This window comes from Myxocyprinus asiaticus, chromosome 46 (assembly GCF_019703515.2).
Source record: "Myxocyprinus asiaticus isolate MX2 ecotype Aquarium Trade chromosome 46, UBuf_Myxa_2, whole genome shotgun sequence".
In the NCBI taxonomy this organism is placed as follows: domain Eukaryota; kingdom Metazoa; phylum Chordata; class Actinopteri; order Cypriniformes; family Catostomidae; genus Myxocyprinus; species Myxocyprinus asiaticus.
The window spans coordinates 30,734,271-30,759,000 of NC_059389.1; the positions used below are offsets into that span (position 1 = coordinate 30,734,271).

At 36.9% G+C, this 24,730-nt stretch overlaps 1 protein-coding gene across 2 annotated transcripts in view; it reads left to right on the top strand.

Annotated features, from left to right (window-relative positions):
* The first annotated feature begins 7,031 nt into the window (after positions 1–7,031).
* Positions 7,032–24,730, top strand: part of slc1a2b (solute carrier family 1 member 2b) — a 90,548-nt gene continuing 72,849 nt past the window's right edge. For both annotated transcript variants that reach the window (XM_051689446.1, XM_051689447.1), the window contains exon 1: positions 7,032–7,199. The gene's annotated coding sequence lies outside the window, so the exon portion shown is untranslated. The remainder of the gene's footprint in view (positions 7,200–24,730) is intronic.

Genomic DNA, 24,730 nt, shown 5'->3' on the forward strand with positions numbered 1-24,730 from the left:
CGGCCAAACTGAGAATAGACAGCAAAGATGGCAGCAAAGTATTTACATGTCCAAAACTGGCACTCTCCTTCATAAATAAATTGGAGTGAGTAAGCCATTTGATGTTTCTTATATTAGTGGACTGACTCACTGTTCAGTGAGTCGATTTTCTGAGGAAGCTGGGTGCCATTTTTGTTTCTTTTTGCGTTGGCTCCGCCTAGCGGCTGGAGTTTGCCAGCTTTTGCATTGATGGAGGATCACATTTACACTGAAGTTCCCAGCCAGATTGAGAATGGACACTTTGGATGACCGCAAAATATCTACACGCTCACATAAAGGATGTTTTTTATAAAGTTGACGGACTGAGTAAGTCATGGTGTATTTTTTAGTTTTTTACACGGCCTCCGAGTGAATTTGACTCGCTCAATACACATTTGATCATCCAAGGAACCGGGATGCCTATTTTGTTTCTTTTCATGCTGGTTCCACCTAGTGGCTGGAGCTTGTTTTGTGGAATAACACTGCTTCGGGACAGTGTTGTGGATGAATCTGTTCGTTCTTTGTGCTTATGCCTCCTGTTGGCTGGAGATTGTTTTTGTGGAGTATTTTTAAGGGACATTAGAATGATTTTGTCATCTGCTGCACTCATAACAGCCGGCTCACTGAACAATTGTTTGTCTGTCTGAGGAAACTCAATGGCTTTATATCAGCTGGAAGTTGTTTTGTGGAGGAACAAATGCGTACATGCGTACATGGACTTGCATGCGTACATGGACTCTTTGAGTTTAGAAGGATTGATGACGGTTGGCGCTGTCGTGTGCTGGGTTAATGCACACGTTTTAATTTTTTCTGTTTGTTTTATTTGGGGGGAAGTTCAGGGTTTGATTGTTGCACTAATGGGGAATGTGGTCTGTATAATCTTGTTTTTGACACACAATTTTGTTTTATTTTTATTTATTTTTATTATATCAATATGTCAAATGTTATTATGAGTAGGTTATCTCTCTCCACATGGAATGTCAATGGGTTGGGGCATCCCATAAAAAGAAGGAAGGTAATTTCTTTTCTTTAGCGTAAGAAATATGGTATAGTGTTTCTTCAAGAAATGCATATTTCCCCGCAGGAAGCTGAAAAATTTGGGGTGGACATGTTTTCTTTAGTGCAGGCTCAAGTAAGAGTAGGGGGGTCATTATACTGTTAAATAAACATTTACAATTCAAATGACTTAAACAGAGTAAAGATAAATTAGGAAGAATCATTGTTGTTTTAGGAGAAATTCAGGGGCAAAGTCTGATTTTGGCTAATATTTATGCACCTAATGCTGATGATCAGGGCTTTTTTATAGATCTTGAAGGGATGTTGCAAGTTGCTGGCACCCCTCATGATGTAATATTGGGAGGAGACTTTAATCTTTTGATGGACTCAGTCCTTGATCATAGTGAAGTAAAAGTGTGTAAACCCACTAGAGCAACATTGACGCTTCACAGAATGTGTAAAAAGCTTAGTCTTGCAGATATCTGGTGACTTTTGAACCCATCTGATAGGGACTATAAAATTTTTTCATCAGTCCATAAGATTTATTCTAGAATAGATGTTTTTTTTTTTATATCAAAGTCCCTCATTTCATCTGTTGTGGATTGCTCAACTGGAAACATCTTAGTCTCAGATCACGCCCTGGTGAGTTTAGAGATGTTGCCACATACGGAGAAAAAGAAATCATATAGTTGGCACTTAAATGTATCCCTTTTGCAAAACACTGATTTCCAACAAATGTTAAAGACTGAAATCAATGTTTATATGGAGACCAACTGGTCCTCAGTATCCTCTGTGGGTGTGGCTTGAGAGGCACTTAAGGCTGTTCTTAGGGGTCTGATCATACAATATGCCTCATTCATTAAAAAATCCAAAGCACAAGAGGATTTGGAAGGAAATATTAAAAGTGCAGAGGCAGAGTTGAAGTGCCGAATGTCATTCGATGGCCTCAGAGAATTGACCCATTTGAAATACAGATATAACACTATTTTGTCACAGAAAGTGGAGTTTTGGTTGTTCAGGTCAAGACAGTTTTACTTTGAGTTGGGGGACAAAGCAGGGAAGCTTTTGGCTAGATATATAAAGCAGATAGAGTCTTTTTCTACCATTCCTTCAGTGAAATCTGCTGGTGGTGAAATATTTACCTCAGCCACTGATATTAATAATGCTTTCAAAGAGTTCTATCTTGATCTCAATAGTTCCATGTCTTCATCTACTGATGAAGATTTTAGAAAATTTGTGGAACCATTAGAACTCCCTAAATTGACAACTGAGCAAAACAATTCTCTTGATTCTGAGATAACCTTGGAGGAGCTTGATGAGGTAATTAAGGCCTTGCCTACAGGCAAGGCTCCGGGGCCAGACGGTTTTGCCGCTGAATTTTTTAGATCTTATGCTCCAGAACTGGCTCCTCTTTTGTTAGAAGTTTATATGGAATTTTTAAAGAATGGAAAACTTCCACCAACCATGACACAAGCCCGGATCAGTGTGATTCTTAAAAAAGGACAAAGATCCAAGTGAGTGTAAGAGTTACCGTCCAATTTCCCTGATCCAGCTAGATGTAAAAATTTTGTCAAAAATGTTGGCTAACCGATAAAGTTATGACATCACTTATACATATAGATCAGGTGGGGTTTATTTGGGGCCGAGGCTCTTCTGATAACATTAGGCGTTTCATCAATATCATATGGTCAGTAGTGAATGATCAGACTCCGGTCACTGCCATCTCACTTGACGCAGAAAAGGCGTTTGATATGGTAGAATGGGATTATCTGTATGGAAATGTATGGGTTCGGGAGTACATTTATTGGTTGGACTAAGTTACTTTATAGACAAATGGCAAACAAATGGATTCATTTCAGATTATTTTACTCTGGATAGGGGCACCCGGCACGGTTGCCCTCTCTCCCCATTATTGTTTTGTCTTGCCCTAGAACCATTAGCAGCCGCGATAAGAAAGGAGGATGATTTTCCAGGGGTGCTGGTGGGAGGTGTGGTGCATAAGCTTTTGCTTTATGAAGATGATATTTTATTATTTGTCTCTGACCCTGCTAGATCTATGCCTTTCCTCCACAGAATTATTAACTCTTTTTCCAAGCTCTCGGGATACCAAGTCAATTGGTCTAAATCCGAAGCTTTAGCTCTGACAGCGTATTGTCCAGTAACAGCTTTCCAGCCGGGCGCCTTCCATTGGCCCAAACAGGGAATTAAGTATTTGGGGATTTTATTCCCAGCAAATTTGTCTGATTTAGTTAGAGTTAATTTTGACCCTTTAATAAAAAGGTTTTCGAGCAATGTGGGTAGGTGGGCTTCATAACATTTATCTATGATTGGGAAGGTTAATGTTATTAAAATGAATTGTATTCCAAAATTTAACTACCTGCTACAGTCTCTCCCTGTAGATGTCCCCCTCTCTTATTTCAAGCAATTTGATAGCATAGTGAAGTCCTTCCTTTGGAATGGTAAGCGTCCCAGATTGCATTTCAATAAGTTATATAGACCGATTTACAAAGGTGGGCTAGGCCTACCCAAGATTTTGTTTTATTACTATGCGTTCAGTCTCAGACATTTGGCTCATTGGTCTCTTCCACCTGAGAGAGCCCCTCCCTGGTTTGGTATTGAACAGGAAGTTCTTGCCCCTATTTCGCCATTGCAAAGCCTCTCTATTAAACTAACCGGAGAAGTTAAGTCACACCCTGTTATTTTGCATGTACACTCGGTATGGACAAAAGTGTCCAGAATGTTTAAATCTGACATTTATTTAAATGTTGCCTCAAGTATATGGCAGAACCCAAGATTGTGTATCGGTAAGTCCCCTTTCTGCTGGTCGGAGTGGATTGGGAGGGGGGTTACTACACTCGATGATCTACAGGTGCATCTCAATAAATTAGAATGTCGTGGAAAAGTTCATTTATTTCAGTAATTCAACTCAAATTGTGAAACTCGTGTATTAAATAAATTCAGTGCACACAGACTGAAGTAGTTTAAGTCTTTGGTTCTTTTAATTGTGATGATTTTGGCTCACATTGAACAAAAACCCACCAATTCACTATCTCAAAAAATTAGAATATGGTGACATGCCAATCAGCTAATCAACTCAAAACACCTTCAAAGGTTTCCTGAGCCTTCAAAATTGTCTCTCAGTTTGGTTCACTAGGCTACACAATCATGGGGAAGACTGCTGATCTGACAGTTGTCCAGAAGACAATCATTGACACCCTTCACAAGGAGGGTAAGCCACAAACATTCATTGCCAAAGAAGCTGGCTGTTCACAGAGTGCTGTATCCAAGCATGTTAACAGAAAGTTGAGTGGAAGGAAAAAGTGTGGAAGAAAAAGATGCACAACCAACTGAGAGAACCGCAGCCTTATGATTGTCAAGCAAAATCGATTCAAGAATTTGGGTGAACTTCACAAGGAATGGGCTGAGGCTGGGGTCAAGGCATCAAGACACAGACATGTCAAGGAATTTGGCTACAGTTGTCGTATTCCTCTTGTTAAGCCACTTCAGAACCACAGACAACGTCAGAGGCGTCTTACCTGGGCTAAGGAGAAGAAGAACTGGACTGTTGCCCAGTGGTCCAAAGTCCTCTTTTCAGATGAGAGCAAGTTTTGTATTTCATTTGGAAACCAAGGTCCTAGAGTCCGGAGGAAGGGTGGAGAAGCTCATAGCCCAAGTTGCTTGAAGTCCAGTGTTAAGTTTCCACAGTCTGTGATGATTTGGGGTGCAATGTCATCTGCTGGTGTTGGTCCATTGTGTTTTTTGAAAACCAAAGTCACTGCACCCGTTTACCAAGAAATTTTGGAGCACTTCATGCTTCCTTCTGCTGACCAGCTTTTTAAAGATGCTGATTTCATTTTCCAGCAGGATTTGGCACCTGCCCACACTGCCAAAAGCACCAAAAGTTGGTTAAATGACCATGGTGTTGGTGTGCTTGACTGGCCAGCAAACTCACCAGACATGAACCCCATAGAGAATCTATGGGGTATTGTCAAGAGGAAAATGAGAAACAAGAGACCAAAAAATGCAGATGAGCTGAAGGCCACTGTCAAAGAAACCTGGGCTTCCATACCACCTCAGCAGTGCCACAAACTGATCACCTCCATGCCACGCCGAATTGAGGCAGTAATTAAAGCAAAAGGAGCCCCTACCAAGTATTGAGTACATATACAGTAAATGAACATACTTTCCAGAAGGCCAACAATTCACTAAAAATGTTTTTTTTATTGGTCTTATGATGTATTCTAATTTTTTGAGATAGTGAATTGGTGGGTTTTTGTTCAATGTGAGCCAAAATCATCACAATTAAAAGAACCAAAGACTTAAACTACTTCAGTCTGTGTGCACTGAATTTATTTAATACACGAGTTTCACAATTTGAGTTGAATTACTGAAATAAATGAACTTTTCCACGACATTCTAATTTATTGAGATGCACCTGTATATATATATATATATATATTTCTGTTTGTTTTTGGTTTTTTTTGTATATATTTATTTGTGTTTGACACAGGGTTGTTTTTGGGGGGGGGGGGCGGGGTTGGGGAGCGGGGGTTGTGGGGTTTAAATGTTGTTTTTATATATATATATATATGTCTTGCATCTTGTTATTGTATTATTTAATAAAAAAATATAAAATAAGCTGTTTTTAGAGAATAATCAGCGTATTGGTGTGCATGTAAATGGGCTCAATGACAAAGAACAATGCTGTTTGATAGAAGGAGAGAATATTTCACAATTTCTTCATACAAAAAATGCATTCTACAGACAAATTATTTTGTCATGCCGTTGATGAAAGTTAGAATTTTTTGTATTGAATGTCAAACCTCTTAAAGCTTGTAACTTAAGTCGTAGACAAATGTGTGTCATACTTACTTTCCCCAAGTGCAGCATAGACATTTTTTTTTCAGTGAGTATATTGCAAGCATTATAAGCAATTATATTACTTCTTAGGCTCAAGGTAAATATAATAATTATATATACACAACCGTTCAAAAGTTTAGGGTCACTTACTCATTCTTTATTTTATTTTATCACATTTTAGAATAATACTGAAGTCATCACAACTATGGAATAATAGAAATGGAAATATGGGAATTATGTTGTGACTAAAAAAATCCAAAATAAATCAAAACTATGTTATATTTTAGCATCTTCAAAGTGCCTAGCACTTTGCCTAGATTTTGCAGAAATGTACTCATTTTCTCAACCAACTTCTTGAGGTATCACCCTGGGATGCTTTTTAAACAGTAATGAAGGAGTTCCCATCTATATGCTGGGCACTTAGTGGCTGCTTTTCTTAATTATTCGGTCCAATTCATTTTTAAAATTTTAAAATATCATTTTCGTTTTGTAATTAAATAAATATGTTGGCACAATTATATTTTTGTCTACAAAACTAATTTCAAACATTTAAGCATATGCCTTCAGATCAAAAGGTTTTTAAGATCATGAGAAATTTCAGGCAAGTGTATATATTTATAGTGTATATAAACAATAACAATTCTTGATTGCATAATTAAGTGCATGTAATGCCTTGCTCCTGTCTGTTATAGCTAAATGCTCATCTAAACTGTGTGGAATGTGTGTTACTGTGTCATGTTGTTACTATAATTTCATTAATAATTTCAAAATAATAATATAGTAATAATATTCCTATAAGATTATTTCACTGGTTTGACCAATAACATTGCAAAAACACACAATATGAGAGGAATTCTTAGAACTTCCTATAGACTTAGCATTCACCATCATTTGTCGAGACTGTTGTCCAGTTTGAAGTGCACAATAAAAAAAGAGGGGTGGCGCTGTTAATGGAAGGGAAATCTGTAATATTGTATATATGTGAAATTAAATTTTTATTTATGTTCTATCTTAAATAGCCCACACAGTATGTTGTTGGCAGTGACTGGAGCAAGTGGATGTCAATGTGAAGATGTAAGGGGGGATGTGAGGCGGAGCAGGCGGAGTGTAAACACAGCCTGTGTGCTCTCACTGAGGTAGTCTTCCTTCAGTGTGACTGTAGATGTGCTCGGAGCACCGGATTATCCAAACAGAACGCTGAACGCGCATCTCTTCCCGCTGCGCGCTCCCAACGTGTCACGTCTCACCAAAGCGCATGAAAGAAACCGAGCAGAGAGTGAAGAAAACACAAACCCTTTCTTGAATCTGCCAGGCTGACAGCAAAGGTAAGTTTCTGCATGTCTGTTTTCAAAGTGGCTCCACATAATGTGCCATTCATAGATTCATTCATGCATTGAGATTCACTGATGTTATCTGCATGATGTGTGTTTTAAATAGTTATTTTGTTTGTGATGAAAAATCCTCGATGAATAGACAGGATTTACTTTGGAATTTGTGTTATAATTTGGAACCAATCCTAAATTATCCTAATTGGATCAAATAAGAATCTGAAAATAATTTTTTTTTAAAAATAAGATCCTACTGGAAATTAGTGAAATTCTAAAAGAAATTTAAAAAATTGCATTTTCACTTTAACCAGTATGATCTTATTTGATTGTTAGAGGATTCTTATTTGATCCTGTTGAGATACATTATGATTGGTTATAAATTATGATGGAAATGCCAGTAGTAATCCTGCTTCACACCTTTAGGATATTTTTTACTAGGACTGCTTGACTAATGTGTAATTTTAAAATAAATGTGAAGGAGCTTTCATGCAGATAATCAATTATGTTCATTCTGTTGGAGTTCAAAAGACTCCTGAGTGGCAAAACATTCAGTACAAGCCCTCATTCATTGTGTTCATGTACCTATATGTGCATGCATGGATGCATAGCATGTACACAAATGTGTTTATGGAGTCATATCTCTAGATGTGTATTATTTGATACAAACCTCTAAACACAGAAACTAGTCACAAAAACAAGACTGAGTTATACTTGATGATGAAGTCCATTTTTGCAGGCTGTTTCATATGTTGATTTGTTAAAACAATGGATAGAGCATTCTGTGTGAAATAGAGACACTTCCATGATCTCCTCCCCCCTTGTGTCATATCTGTGCTGGAGGTCAAAGGTTAGCCGTGAAGGCATGTGTAATGGGGGGGATGTGAGGGTGGGGGGTTGGTGTTCTCGGTCAGGATCAATGTAAAGTATCTCCAGGGGAAATGGAGCACACTGTGTATGTCTCCTCACAGAAGCAATTTGAAACAGCTATAAAGATTAATGAGGCTTCATTTGTTTTGAATGTGGGGGTACTATGCAGTATTTATTATACTGAACATTAATTACATACAGAATGTGAGATAAGAGGGAAAATATATGAAGTGATGGGCTATGTTTGAAATGGAACAGTATACTGTATACTGCCTATTTATTTAAAAATAGTATGTGAAATAGTGATGCAATGATAAACATTTCAAGCAATAGTATGCAATAAAGATTATGTTTTTATCCAAGTTGTGAAGTTATTTAATGCAAAATATTGGAACATTGCAAAAACAATTTGTGAATAAATCGGCGTTTCATTTTTGAGGAAATTTGTGCAAAAATAGAAATAAAAATGGATGTAAAACCCACTGTGGCTCTTTTGTTAAATCCAATAAATTTCTTACGGTTTAGAGCACGCAGACAAAATGCTTGGACAAACTTCATGTTTGCTAGAGTTCAATGGAAGATGCCTTATGTCTGGGATCAAAAACATGTCATACAGTTTTGGGAGGTAATAGTAGCCAGTCATTTTGATGACAATTTATGCGCATGTTTTTGTACCGAATAAAAAATGTATCTACCTTGAGCATATACGTTTAATTTGGAAACTTTATTCACATCTTGGTGATCCATCCAGCCTTTTTAGGTGATATCCCAAAATTTGCATAATAATATATGGATGAAAACCCAGCTATTGTTGTCACATGACCTCATCATGTTGCATCAGCGAGTGGCGTCCAGTTATCAGAAAAAAATATGGGGGGGTCTGATCAAATAATGGCAGTCTGATCAAATAATGAATCAAGAAAAAGTGGTTAATATAAATTCTGGCTCATTCATCACACTGGAATTGGAAGGTCAAGTCGAACGCTTTCCATTGTGGTACACAGTATTCCACACAATGTGCTCTGTTGCATACTGCACATTTTGCCAAGTGTTGTAGGTAATCTGGGTACTTCGTACATACAGAAAATGTGCATCCTTTTCACAGTAAACATTTTGTATACTTTCGAAATAGTAAGCTATGCTATTTCGAACATAACTATGGAGTAAGCGTTTGTGTATGAGGGTTCTGTGGGCATCATAACCTGCTCGCAACACATTTTATAAGTTGAACATTCATGTGCTCACAGTAGACTAGTGAAGAGTGAGAAAAGAGACTAATTAAAAGTGAGAAGCAGGATACTGAAAGAAAGATGGATAAACAGAAAGAGAGAGAGAGAGAGAGAGAGAGAGAGAGAGAAATGTATAACAGCTTAAAGGATGTTAGAAGTGAAAAAATTGGGGAAAAAAGGCTGTGAGACAAATAAATGTGTGTGTGTTTCAGGCTTAAGTAATCTTCCTGGGAATACGCCTCAGCTGCCAAAGTGCCATCTAGTTCCATTCTCTGTGTTCTTCATCAATCTCTATCATTCTTTCTTTCTTCCCTCATCCCAGCCCTTCCACGACCTGTGTAGAGTTCAAATGAACGTGCTCTTGAGAATCAGTAGAGATGGTGTTTTGCTCCTTTGGCTGTCAGATCTCTTGTTATCTGAAGTGTTAGAATCATTCCCATGGGCCACACAGACACAGAGTTTCCCATAAATCTGTGTGAGCGCACCAGAACACAGATGGATTCTCTCACGGATGGATTCTCACAGATATCTCTCTGTGCACGGTCCACATACGACAGACAACTTTCAGAAAACCTTTTATACTTTACATTAAATCACAGCACATTTTGATCAGCAATTCTATTATTCATTTATATGCAACCTGACATTTTCTTTTTCGGAATACAACTGAATTGCATGTTGCCCAAAACCAAGTCTCTGATATCAGTAAGTGTTAATATATTAGGCAAAAAAGTTCTAAACATTCATTAAAAGCACCGCAAAATATATTATATAACTGTTAATGCTGAAACTGCAAGATTGACTTATAGGTCGTTAAACATACGTACATATGAGCATAATCAAATATGGAATAGAAAAAAACCTAGCAAAAGACTTCCAGTAAAAATTACAATTAACATTGTAATCAAAAGTAGTATTGAGAAACTATTCTGTTGGTCTCATTTGAGAAATGTCTGATATTGCCTAAGGTGTTGGCTCCCAAGATTACTTTCTTTAAGTTATAAAACACAGCTTTAGCATAAAAACAAGACATAATAGGCAAGAAGATAATGTAGAGTCAGCCTTGTTCACTCATACACAAATAATTTGTACATAACATCTTCTTGACACTACCCGCACAAATACTGGGTCAGTAATTTAGTTTGGCTTATCAATCCCTCATAGTTGATTAACAGAGGAATCCAAATGCACTGAATCAAAAAAACATTAAACACAAAAGAATGAACTACATGATCATTTTAATATGCAGTGTTGGAGAAGTGCAGATTATTGTGTTGTGTAAAGTCGCTCACACCTCCTTCAACACACTCCCAGAATAGAACTGTGTGAATTAGTGTGTTAGATTTGATATTACAATGATCTTACAACTGGCTCGAGGTGCTTGAACAATGATAAGTAAAAACGAAACACGAAAAACATATGGATTTTTCAAAAGGACCTATCCCTGTTCTGCCTGTTTCTTGAAGAGTTTTAAGGGGAACACATTTTATTCAGGGCTTGTTGGCAGCCCCATTTGTCCCTCAGATCCATGAGGCCTCTAATGGGCCTGTAAGGTAGCTTTGTGAGCATCTTTGTGTGCGTTGCCGGAGATTGCAGGGCATTAATTTCACTCTTGAGTATGTAAATAAGTAAATGTGTGGGAGTGGAGGGCCGTTACTCACTTCATCCGAGAGAGCTTTATCACCCTCTCTTGCTCTTCATGGACACGCATGAGAATCTCATAATCACACAATGCCAGCTCTCACAATAGCGCCCTATGCCTATCTCCAGCAGCTTCCGGAGGGCCTCCGTCTCTGTGTCTTTCTCCCCCCCTTCCCAAACGGCCCCGGCCGAAGAAGCCGGGGAACACAGGGGCACGTTGTGTTTACCTCCGGTCGCGTCCAACGGAGCACAAAACAATCCCGTTCATTGCCTGTTTGTCAGCTCTGCCATTGAAAGCTGTAGAAAAAAGAGAGATGAAACAATAAAAAGCCCCTCCTGAACGCTGCACTAACAGTTTCCCAGCTCAGGGAGCCTGTGAACAGGCACAGAGCCTCTAAACTGCTCCATTATTCTCAGCACTTGGCATGATGCAAGATCTGCTTGTGTTTGAATGGCCAAATCCACACAGAGGGCTTTTGTGAGGAACTTGGCTCAGCGTACATGCACTGGTTCATTAAGATTTTTATTCATTTGCTCTGTCCATCCATCCGTCTGCCCGTATGTCTGTCTGTCTGTGTGTCTATCTATCTATCTATTTATCTATCTATCTATCTGTCTATCTATCATCTGACTGTCTATCTGTCTATCTATCGTCTGATCTATCTATCTATCTATCTATCTATCTATCTATCTATCTGTCCATCAATTCTATCTTTATCTGCTGTCAACACAATGATAACAAATAATATAGCAATTCATCATTAAGAGATCTCTAGCCTCTGTAGCTTTCTGTTTTACTAGCATTCGACTACATTGAGTGTGTTTACATGCTCATCAATATCCTGATAACACCTGCACAGCAGCAGCAAAGCCAGTGTCTTTAACATTATTGAAGACCTGCAAGTATTTATTAAAAAAAAAAAAACATGTTACATAGTGGCTTTATTAATGAAGGAAAACCTATGACCACATTTAGACTACATAAAAATGCCTTTTTTTCTACCATTAGACAGATTATTGGGTTCTAGACTAATTTGATAACAAATATTGACAGAAAATATTTTACACTTGAATAAAACATAATATCAAATGTGTTGGGTTGAGGCTGTGGGGAATGAGCTGAAGGTTTGCTGGTTTGTTAGTGATTAGGGAAGGACCATCAATCTTTAGTGCTGTTATTTCTGTTTAACCAGCCCCCTCACACAATCTCCGTCATTTGAAGAAACAATTATTTTCCTGCTCAGGGTTGTGATGGTCACTCTCTCTCTCTCTGTGTGTGTGTGTGTGTTTCAAGCAGAACTGAAGGTTTGTTAATATCCAGTATTTCGATTCAGCCTCTTCTGAAAATATCTATCTATCTGTCTATCTATCTATCTATCTATCTATCTATCTATCTATCTTCTGTCTGTCTATACAGATGTTTGGTTTGGTGTATGGGATGATGTATAGATGTGTGGTATATGAATGTGTGGTGGATTGGTGCATGGTGTATATGGGTGTGTGGTGTATGGGCAGACTGATCTCACAGTGAGATCGGAAAGAGTAAGTCGACTTTTCTTTATCTAAAATTGGCATATACTTACCGAAATTTGGAACACTGCCACATGTGGCCAAATTGGTGAGTGTTCTTGGGCGTATGGTCACGTGTAAGTTTCATTTTTGGGGTGTATTGTCCACAAAGCGAGTTTCTGTTGTACATGCACATATGAGGAATGACTGTTTTATAAAGTCTACAACCCAACCCAAACCTATACCTAACCTTAACCAATAGTGTATGAAAAATTTTATGTTTGATGTGAAAATGCAAGCGGCCGTCACTGATTATGCGATTGCGATTACTCCCTGATCACAACGGGATTCGATCCACGGTGTTCCCCGCTGATGTGATGCGCATCCAGATGCGACACGCTTCTGGGTGCGCCACAGGGGAAAGCAACTGAGCTGGAGCCGTTGCAGACATGTCTGTGAGGACATGACGGCGGTCGGTGAGTCGGCATAATGTCGCCGATCCTAGTGTATCGGAACTATCGGAAACAACATGCCGGCCTCCTGTGTGATCATGTTGGTATGGGATGGTGGGGGTTGGGTGGTTGATTTAATGAGCTCATGTGGGGTTTCAGATGTGATGATCAAATGCTGCTCTTCACTACAGTCAGATAACAGATGGGCCTTGTTTAATGATAGCTACGCTTAGCTGCTGTAACATATTGATTTCAGCATGCTATGAGATGAGAAAATGCCATCAATAATCAACGGCAATGGGAAAAAGAAAAAAAAAAGCCTTCTCCTGCTCGTTTCCATTCAAATGGCATTTTACCAATAACGTGACATTTCTTTAACACATTGTCACATAAGTTTTGGTTTAGCGCAACCAAAAGAGCGGTTTCCATACAGAATTTTGTGTATATCGCAAATTGTGTACCTTTTGCGTCCCAGATGTCCTCACATTTGTGTAAAATGGAGAGAGTATTGAGACAATTTATTGAAATTCATTTTAATTTCACATAATTGCAATAGTACGAAATATTAGAAGATGTCGTCGAAATGGAAAAGTAGCTTGTCTGTATCTGGGATTATAAGAATAAATTGTTTGGAATACCTGGAAAAATACAACAGAATGGTGGCATTAGTAAGCCTGTACATGAATTAAATATATGGACAATCTGTTCACATTATGTCATTTTATTTGTCCCTGCAGAAAATATGTTGTGAAATGCAGGGCTGTCCGAACAACACATAGAAACTTCAACACTCCTCTTCACTCAGCTCAAATCTTTTCTAATATTTGTAATGACAAGAAAACGTGCACAGTTTTTCTTATCTTTTACATGGGTAAATAAACACCCAATAGCATGAAATGCTTGAGACAAACATGCATTAGTCCACACACAACAGCCAGTGTTATCTGCAGTCATTTTTTCAAAGAGATATTGGAATTTACATTAAAACTCTGTCCAACTTTTCCAACAAAAAAAGCCATCAAAACATGGAATGTGTGAACAAATTTTGGTCTTTATATATCTTTTGGTATAATATGACCCCATATAGCTCTGTTATTTAAGACTTTATTTATTTGTCTCACTGTCTCACTTGTTATGATTTCTTTTATTTCATTTAAGTTAATTACTCCCTCCATATCTCTTTTCTCGTATGTTTTTTAATTTTTTTTTTATCTGTGTATTAATTATTTTGGCACTTCTGTTTAATCCCCTTTGCGCTGAATGTTATTTCTCTTTTTGATTTTCTGTTCTGAAAACTCTTGTCTGTTATTGCAACACAATACAACAAAGAAGAATGTTTTTTTATGGTGTCTTCTCTTTGGCCAACAACCACTTCAGACATTCAGAGAACTTAACCATAAATGAGGCCGTTTTGGTAAAAGACGGCGTAATCTTTACCGGCGTGCAAACACGCAGTCAATAAAAAGTCTGGAAAAACTTCCATCAAGAATAAAACTAATGTCAATGTCTTTAAAGAAATTGAGGAAAACTCGAATCTTCTCATCAGTCCAAGTGTACCTCTCTGCTGTACTTTTTGTTGTAGGGACAGATGTGACAGATGTGTCATGTGACACTACATTTTTTGTGTAAATGCCATTTTTCTCATCAAAATATGTTTCCAGACTAGTTTTTCATGACATTTGACATATCAAGATAGGATTTATGCACTAAAGTTAAACGAAAAAAATATGTTGACACTTGTGAAATTTGTGTTTCCATCAGCTATATCGTAAACATGTAGTAAACATTAAGCTATGTAGAAAACATTTTGATGCACTAAACCTTTTTTCACAAAAAAAGTCCTTGGATGGAAATGTAGTTATAGATTGATTACAGACTAACATCTCTTCAGTAGTGGAGTATGGATCTTTCTCCAAGTCATCAGTGCATTTTTTGTCAATATTCCTGAATATTCAGTTTTTTAGTTAATATCAATAGACAGTACTATTTGTGTACTAAATTATTTAGACCTCCTTCAGTGTGTAAAAACAGAAAACATGTTTATGGTAATAAGCTTACAATGGAAGTCTATGGGGCAATGCATTCTGCAGGGTGTAAAAGCAAAAATGCGAATGCTTATATTTATTCAGCGCTCACTGTATATAATTTTTCAGTAAAAAACATTTGATACTTATATGCTGTGAACTTGTTTAAAGCATCCTTTGGATGTGGGACTTCTTTTCTAGGCAGTTGAACATTACAGATGTAATTGTTCTGGGTGGAGTTTGCTCCATGTAAACAGTGCTTTACAGATAGTTATAGCATGTGCTTTCCCGGTATCCTAATGCGGACACCAAGCGGAAGTGACCAGGTTTACTTTTTTAGATTGTCATGACATGAGTTGAAAGATTAGATATAAATTTACACAGGTAAGCGATTCTAACCAATTTCATTCTACCACTTAAATGTTATGGTTATACTTTTAAAACTGTGTGATAGTTGCATATTTGAAACGTTTATTGATGGTGCTGAATGCTTGCTGGATTGACTTCTATTGTAAGTACATTTACTGTAAATGCATTTTCTGTTTACAAACTGAAAAATAACATACCACAGATGCTTTCCATAGACATTACGGTAATGACCTGGAATATTCCTGTGGGAAAGCTTTGTGGGATTTGACAAAACACATAACTCAGAAACAAATGTGGAGAAAGAAAATAAGAGAGAAAGTGAAAGAATGAGCAGGTGAAACAGTGATTGGAACGGCCCCTAAAGAGCCCCGGTGTGAGCTCACTGTAGATGAATGAGAGCCTGATAACCCTTCAACCAGAATGATCTGTGAACACATCATTACAGCTCACATCTGAAACCTGTGCACATCCCACAACTCCCTAATCAGCCTCTCATTACAGCCAGAATGAGTTTTCACACACAATGAAAGTGCGTCCATGCACACCGATAGAGTGCATATATGGGTCAGTCATGCATGTGTATTGTTTTCTGGGCTGAAAACAAAAAAGACAATAAAAATAGTTAGTTATGCATTTTTCTGTATGGAAAACAGTATACATTGTTTGCACTGTTTCCGCAGCAAAAGCGTAGTGTTTATAAATCTTTCATCTCAAATTCTGTTTTGTTTTAGGAAGGATTTAATTTGTTAGTGTTGAATTTTATTATAATATATTACAAACAAACTAAAAGTAGTGACACTACTAACTCAAAAATTTTCAGTAGCATGACAGTAGCTCAGACTACAGTTACAGCTGCCACAATTAATTAATTGCAAAAAGTGTCAATTATAGCAGTCCATGTAGGTCTACTATGTTGCATCAAATTTTTCTATTTAATATTCGATTTAACGTGTTTGTGCAGTGGTTGAGCATTATGACCAGTCACAGACGAGTTTCCCCCTTCCATGTATAATTTATTCAACATTTTTGTTATTAGTTGTTTTAGTGCCAGATAAATACAGCTCTGATTATTCAATCAAATTATATAATCTGACTGCTATGTTAAATGGTAAAAAGATAATGCCCTCTTCAATAGATTTGATGGAGTTAGCAACTTGTTTACTTGTAGTTTATCTAAACTTTTTCAAAAAGGTCACTGTAGTTTAACTACTTTATGGCAAACTACAGTTTCACTGGTTAAATAACGTATTATTCAAATACCATCAGTATTTTATTTACACTATAAAACGTTTGTAAATATAATGTGCTGCATTTTTTTACATATTGAGTTTTTAGACACTACAGACAGACAGACTTTTCAAGAAAATATATTTTAAGGAGATTTACCGGATTTATTCATTTATGTGCGTAAAACGCTTGCTAAAAACCGAATTATTAACTATTTGCTCGCTAGCTTGTTGACTCTTTTTTCCTCTAAATGTTTTCCATTTATTACTGATTTAAATCTGTCCACTAAATGATTGTTAAAGAATATTTCAACTCAGCACCCAAGACGGAATTCATCTAGTTCGATATTAAAATGCATTGTGTGTGTTAAGGTGATTCAGTCTGGAAAACGTAAAAATGCTTTATTGTCCTTGCCATTTGTTTTGACTTGGTGGGAATGTGTGTGTCCTTGTGAGTGTGTGTGTGTGTCCTCCAGCAAAGATTTGACCTCTGTCTAGACATTCATGTTCACCGTTGCCCCGAGTCTTGACCCTGGAAAGAGGGTGTTTATTAGTGTGAGTGTGTATGTTTGTTTGTGTCTGTGGTCTGTGTGTGTGTCACAGAGGTTATGTCACCGCAGTCATGACTTGAAATTTACCTTTGACCTTTACTAGCTGGTTAGGACACTGATAACAGGGTGATGGGAGATGGCACTTGGCATAGGTTTTGATATAAAAAAAATAAAAAATAAAAAAAACATAATTTACCATGAAAAGTTGATTTCGGCTGTTTTTTGTTTTTGTTTTTTATGCTTTAAATGCTTGATTAGTATAATATTAAGTTTTAGAGGTTAATTTTCCCTTCACTATAGCCTACCTCTTCAATAAAAATGGTTCAAGCTTTTAATCTGTCAGCTTTCTCAGACTCTTGATGGTTGTGCATGAGCAATCACACATCAAAATATCATGAATGTGCCAAAAACATACACTTCATGAATGATATAACACATCTCAAAGAACGACAGAGATGCAGTTTCATTTAGCTTTTCATAGCTCAGTTCACACATTGCAATCACACTTTTGTTTGCAGGTTCTGGAGAAGAATTAAACTTAATTTATGACAAAACATTCATATTCACAAACATTAATGACTAAAAAAGACAATCTTGTTTCTGTGTTATTTTTCATAAACATTCAGACAGTAAGTCAGAAGTGGAAGAAAGCAAACTGTCTTTATATAAAGCAATGAAAGCAGAACATTATACAATTACTGATTTTATTGAAATGCTTTCCGTAGACTGAAGAAATTCTGGTGATGAATATATATATATATATATATATATATATATATATATATATATATATATATATATATATATATATATATACTGTATATATGGGGATTTCTTGAGAATTAATTTTACTTTTAAGCTTGAACTGTCATAATGATCATCTGTTTTTCCATTATAACAATTCTGCATACCAATAGACAACAGCCACACCACAGGTAATTAGCTTGCTCATATAAATATCTTTATATTTATATTTCTCCAGTTCTTTATTCTGTCATATGCAGTGAAGGAGTGGAGGTCCCTCTCTTTTAATCTATGAGTGTTTGTTTCAACAAAGGCTAAAAGGTTGTAATAGCTCTCATAGAGAGAGAGAGAGAGAGAGAGAGAGAGAGAGAGAGAGCAAAAAAAGAGATTCCTCACTCCAGGAAGGTTGCATAAAATTGGTATAATCGCTGTTGATTCTGCTGCACAGTGGGCTGCTATTCCTAAAAGATTCATTCATCCCAAAAGAGAGCGAACAGAGGAAGGAGAATGAGTCCTCATTCCCCTCCCAGCCCTTCCGCTCCTCTCCCACGGTGGGCATACGCATGACATCAGCGGCCTGAATGGGGCTGGCATTCTTCCCCATCCCTCTCCATGCCACATTGAACCCAAAAGGGACTGGGGGGATGGCAGTGCCACTTTTTGGGGCAGGACAAAAGCCCTCAGATGGGTAACTGGGGAATTTCACATAGTCGCAGCCAAGTGAAAAAAGAGTGAATTCTCTATTACCTTTTACTGGCCTCCTGTGGCATTGCAGTGAGTCACATCAAACACACAGACACACACTATGTGGCTACAGGATTCCACCTATTACGGCTCTCAAGTGCTGCCTGAAAGAGAATTTAAACTCAAGGGAGTCTGTCATGATATCCTCAGAGAGCAAGTGAATTCCCTGCGGTCTGTCTGTTGTCCATTTTCATGCCAAATTGTTATAATGATTTTGATCATTATGACAGTTCATAGAAATCCCAATATGTTTGCATTATTACTGAATGCACAAATTATTTTTGTCTTAGTCTTATTTTAACTGTCAGTATAGAAGCATTATTTACGTTCATTTTTAGTGCCATTTATTAAGGCAAGCATCATTACACTATATTTATCATTACACTATATTTACTATTAAACTATACTGCTCATGCATTTGTTCCCACTTCATATTAGGTGTCTTTAAAGGAATAGTTCACCCAAAAATGAAAATTTGCTGATAATTTACTCACCCTCAGGCCATCCAAGATGTATCTGAGTTTCTTTCTTCATCAAAACAGAATTTAAGACTTCATTGCATCATTGTTTACATTGTTTTTTTATTATTATTTGGAAATGATTTTTTTTTTTTTAATATATATTGTTTTTAAATTGTGTGAACTATTCCTTTAACTACGATGTACTTAACCATTTGATACAATGTACTTATTATGTACATACATGATGTTGCATTGTAATTACATTTAAAGTACTTGCATTTAATTACATTTGTAGTAACCCAACCCTTACCCCAAAACCTAACTGTAACTCCTAATCCTAACCCTATACTTACTCCTAATGATAGTAACTTAAGGCCACCTAATATAAAGTGTGACCAAGGATTTGAACAAACCTCTAACCCTTAGTATTAAACGTAACTCATCCCACATTGTTTGTGCTACAGGCATGAAAGATACCTCAAATCATGCGGCTTGTTGAGGAGAGGTGTGCTATTACTAAGCGATCAGATTTTCGCCTGCCAAACAATAAAACAGGTGGAAAAAATTTATATTGATTTACATTGAAGGAGGGGTCTGAGCCATTTTGAAGGAGGGGCCCGAGTCACTCCTAGAAACTAGAATATCATAGAGACTTGTGTTAAGGCTTACTGGACTTCCAGTATAAAGACTTACTGGACTTCCATCACCCAGCAACCATCCAGGACACCATACTGTAACAAGCACAGAGCCATGCCCTCACAGCTACCCAGAACACATAGCCATGCATTAAAAACCACCCAGAACACCTAAATGTGCATCATGATGGCAAGTTTGGCATGAGGAAGCACCACTCACATTTTCTTCAGAAAATGAGCAAATGTAATTGCTGTTTACATGTCATTATAATGCTGGGTTGATCTAAAATAGCTTACTTCCTTTTAATATTATTTGGCTTTTTTTTCCTCTGTATTTTGAGAGGGTAAGGCATGTGCCTGTCAAGTAATGGTTAAATAAGTTTAAAGTAATTCATGCATACATGAAATGTATCTAAAATTGGCTTATTTATTTACTTTAACTTCTGTTTTTTGTTTGCAGTGTTTTGTATGTGTGTGTGTTGGTTTGGTCAAAAGGTGCATTCAGTAGAGTTTAGTTCAAGTTCACAGAGACTAGAGGTGACAGATCGGACCCTGATGTTGTTTTTAACTTTTGTCCAGCGGGTGGATTGGTAACCACTGTGCATAGCTTTGTGCATAGATTTGTAGATTTGCCTGTAGTCACACACTCTGTCAAAGAGTCATTTTAATTTTGGAGTATTTGTTATTTTCACTTTGTAATACTTTTTAAATGTTCATCACAGCATATCTATTCAAATGGTTCAAACGTTTCAAATAAACAATATGACTTTGCCACACAAACAATTAATTCAAACAAACATTTGTGAAAAAGAAATAATGCAATATGCACAGTGTGTATTAATGAGAAAAGTCTGCATACCACAGCTCCACAAATAGACAATTTAATGAATTGTTCCCACGTTCCACCTTAGGGTGACATTCCGATCCAACGGTTCTTCATTATGCAACATTAAACATGCCAATATTAAATAAATGAATGCAGTGATAAAAATGAAAACCTCATTAAGCATTTAATTTCCACTAAGTGTAAAATATGTGCCATAAGTAAATGACATGATAAACAATTAAATTATTACATTTTCATTTTCACTGTGACAATGCTGTGCCCCGTCAGATTAAAAACTAAATGCAATTGCTGATTTGACATTCCATTTTCATTAAAATTTTTAGGCAAGACTGCCAATATTAAAATTAAAAAGCACATGTGAAAAATAAATTGCAAATTCATTTTTTTAAAGTTAGCACAACAAAAGTGGCAGAATTAAAAATTAAAACACAAAGTTCAGTTTCAAATTATTTTTTTATTTGATCTTTTATTTTTTCGATTTCAATTTTCATTTTCAAAGCAGAGAATCCTTTCTCACATTAGATATAGGTGTATATAATAGGGTTGTTATTGATTAATAAATCATCAATTGTATGCCGTTATTAATTTCATCGATCAATAATAGTAATTAAACAAATGTGAAAGATCTATAGCATATACCATGCTGAGGGTCTTATTTCAATGAGAGGAACACACCATGTATCCCAAGGCAATAGGACCCGGGGGATGCAGACTTCCCTTTATCCACTGCATTAACATGAGAAGCATCTGTTGTTTTCATATCTGTTTATGTTTCATGAAGTTAGACAACAAAAAAGACACTATTTACAACTGATGTATAACTATGTGTGCTTTCACTGTATGGAGACCTTTCTGATCGCTATAATGTTTTGACATAGTTTGACTTTATTGTGTATGGTTGTCACGATAACTGCTGTGTCACAATACCCAGAAGTATACCACTCATGCTTATAGGCAGAGCGTGTGTAAGGCTAAGCATGGGCATGCCCATGGCATGATTTGAGTATTAATGAAGATGGATATGGATAGCGAATTCTGATTGCTGCTCAGGTGTAATGTTGCTCGTAACTGCTGGTCTAGGATCAGTTTTTTCACCTCAAATTCAAACCTTAATTATACGTGAGAACTGAAAATCTGACTCTAGATCAGTGGCTCTTGCGGAATTCATGTTACAATGCATCAGTGGCTTCGGCCGATCACTATGTGTATGCTTAAATGTGCAATATGTAACATTTTTCAAGTAATATTCGCCTTTTCTTTGCCAATGTGTGAACGGCTTGTAACGCAACTTAAAAAATTTGCCCTTCCCAGATTTCCTAGGTTGCCTATTAAAGCCTGTAGACTGATTTTCATGCGAAGGGAGAGGGTCGCTTTTGCCGTGAAAATCCAAAGGATGTGACGTTTTGCGCGCTCCCGAGAACCTTGCCTCAGTGTTATTTAACAGTGTCAACAGACAAACTGCAACACTAGGTAATGTTATCTTAGAGATGGAATCCAGCAAACGGCCGGCTCCAAACACAACACTGACTCCTACGCAAACTCAGAGTAAGCCAAAAAATAAATACAAAATAAATAAATAAAAAAAGATTTACTGAATCCCATCTGGCTAAGCGGGAACGTGATCGTGGTCGAACGAAAACTAGAGTGAACATCGACAGGATGTCCTGGAGGGACCTTCGTTCGGTTTTGGGGATCAAAACTGCCCCTGAATTGGCGTTCTTATTGGACAGGTAAGCTTACATAACTGCAAAGCATGTGAAATATAGTGCCATAAGGATTGATCTGTGTACTTTTAGCTAATGTGATCTTGCCTGCTAACGTTGGTGAATTGAAAGCTACCTTGCTTCGTAACTTTCAAATAATTTCAACGATCTTCTCTTTATACTAAAAGTCAGGTTAATGTCAATGTTAATCTGTAATTATTCAGCAAGGTAAACTACAATAACACATGAAATGAATGCTAGACAATGTTCAAGATAATGCAAAAAGACCCATTCATTAGTGTAACATAACTTGGCTATACAGAAAATATATACATTCTATTATTATAAAACAATAGCGCATTGATATATCAAAATGGCAGTTGTGATGGAATCACATCAATACTGAATTGTGTCATCATATTTATAATGTACAGTCTATTTTATAAACAGCTACTGACATCATCCACCAAATTTAGCTAAGAGCTACTGATAAAGCTGGATAGCTAGCTAACACCGACACAGGCTATCGTATAAATGCAGTCAATGTATCATGCAAAGAAAAGTGATTACTTCAATCTACAGTCTCGCATAGCCAGACCTACTGTATATCCACACTTTGTTTTAGCCCTGTTCCAGCACTGGAGAGTCAAATATAATATACAGTCTCAAAGTTTGTAGTAAAACAATCATAACTGAGTAATTTTAATTATGCTACCTTATCTGTCATCATGATGCCGGGGAATCACATTCAGTCTCTTTGTTTTGGTTGATGCTCACTCATGTCCCTATGGAGTGTGTGCGCGCAATTACAAGCAACAGGCTGCAGTTCACTTAACGGCCACAGGTGTCATTAATAACAAGGGTTTCTGAATCTTACATACTGCACCTTTAAGGACAAAGTTTGTAACGTAATTTTTTTTTTTTTATTACATCCATATTCAAATCAATAATCATCCCAATTGAAACGAGACAACACCATATTAATTTATTCACGTTCACGCACAGCATTGCATGTCGGTCCAGTTCAATCCTGTCAAAGACAACTGAAGGAAAATGTGTGTTCAAAATAAAGTCAGCTGCAAGCAGCACATATTTAAACCTGTGATTCCAATGGTACGTTCATCTTAATTATTTAGCTGTCTGGCGAAACATATATATATATATATATATATATATATATATATATATATATATATATATATATATATATATATATATATACACACACACTTGCTTACACTTTAAGCAAAGTGTAATAAATCAACACTGTCTGTACATTCGAAAACAAAGCTGGCATTTTTCCAACTGTAATCGTGCATATATAAGTTTATATTTTTGCTTGTGTACTGAAAACAATGATAGACAAAACACACTGGCTTTGCGTATTGAAAACACACCCCAAAGCGGAAACTGTCTAGCATGTTGAGCGGTGTTGAGAGGATTTATTGCGCACCATTGGACATGCACCGTCAAGTCCTCATGATTGGGTAATGTAGCAGACATGGAAATAAACCAAATCATCTTCATAAGAAATACTGTATCACATCGGTCATGTCAAGTATGGCAACTTTACATTATGTAGATGCACTTGAGAGTGTTAAACGCATTATTTGTGTGAAAGTTTTGACATTTAAATTATGCCATAAAAGACTATTTCACCTTAATGCCAATCTGCACAACTCAAGTGTCTGTGTGTATCACAAATGATCAGATTTGTCAGGAGTAAAACTTGCACAGCCGTACCCTTCTCAGTTTGTAGGGAGCATGGAGCAGTGTTGTAACACAGCTACATTTGGCATTTAACAGGACGTGCCTTTGGTCCAGTTTATGTGCACTTCAGGAAAAGAAAGTTTTTTAATTGATTCGTTTTAACTGTGCAAGAAAAATTGTATGCAATAGAGAAATAATGGCTGCGCCTTTCTTTTGATTGTAAGAAATGTTTCTGTGAATGAATCGCGAGCTCGAGGCAGAGTCGCTCGGATGTAGATTAGAGTGTAACTTGAGTGAACAGTTACGTCCTCATGAGACATCAGTTTCAATAGCAATTCGTCTCTCAGCTCCACTAATTCGAAATATCAGCCGAGATTAAATCAGCTGGGGGATCGCATGCTCCTCTGGCTGTACCATATGTGATAAGCCAATATTATTTAGCTCTTTTGAAAGTATGGGAAGAAATGTTGCAAGCAGAATTTAAATGGATTCACCTGCATGTGCTTGAAGGGTTTGAACAAATCTGCGATTGGAGAGATAGTCCATATCATTAGAGGATATTAAGTACTGTAGTTGGGAGGAAGAGTGCCCAATATATGGTTAAATGAGCTGTGTAGCATGATCTCAGTGGCATTGAGTGTGACAGGATCGGACTCAGGAAAGTAAGGTTTTAGATTTTTTTTTAGAAATCTGATTTAGATTCCACAATTATTGATGTCCTTGTGTTACGACAAGGATTGAGTGGAGTCAAGCCGGAGCAGATACTGTTGCGAATATTGTTGGGATATGATTGACAGACCTAGATGAACAAGCTCC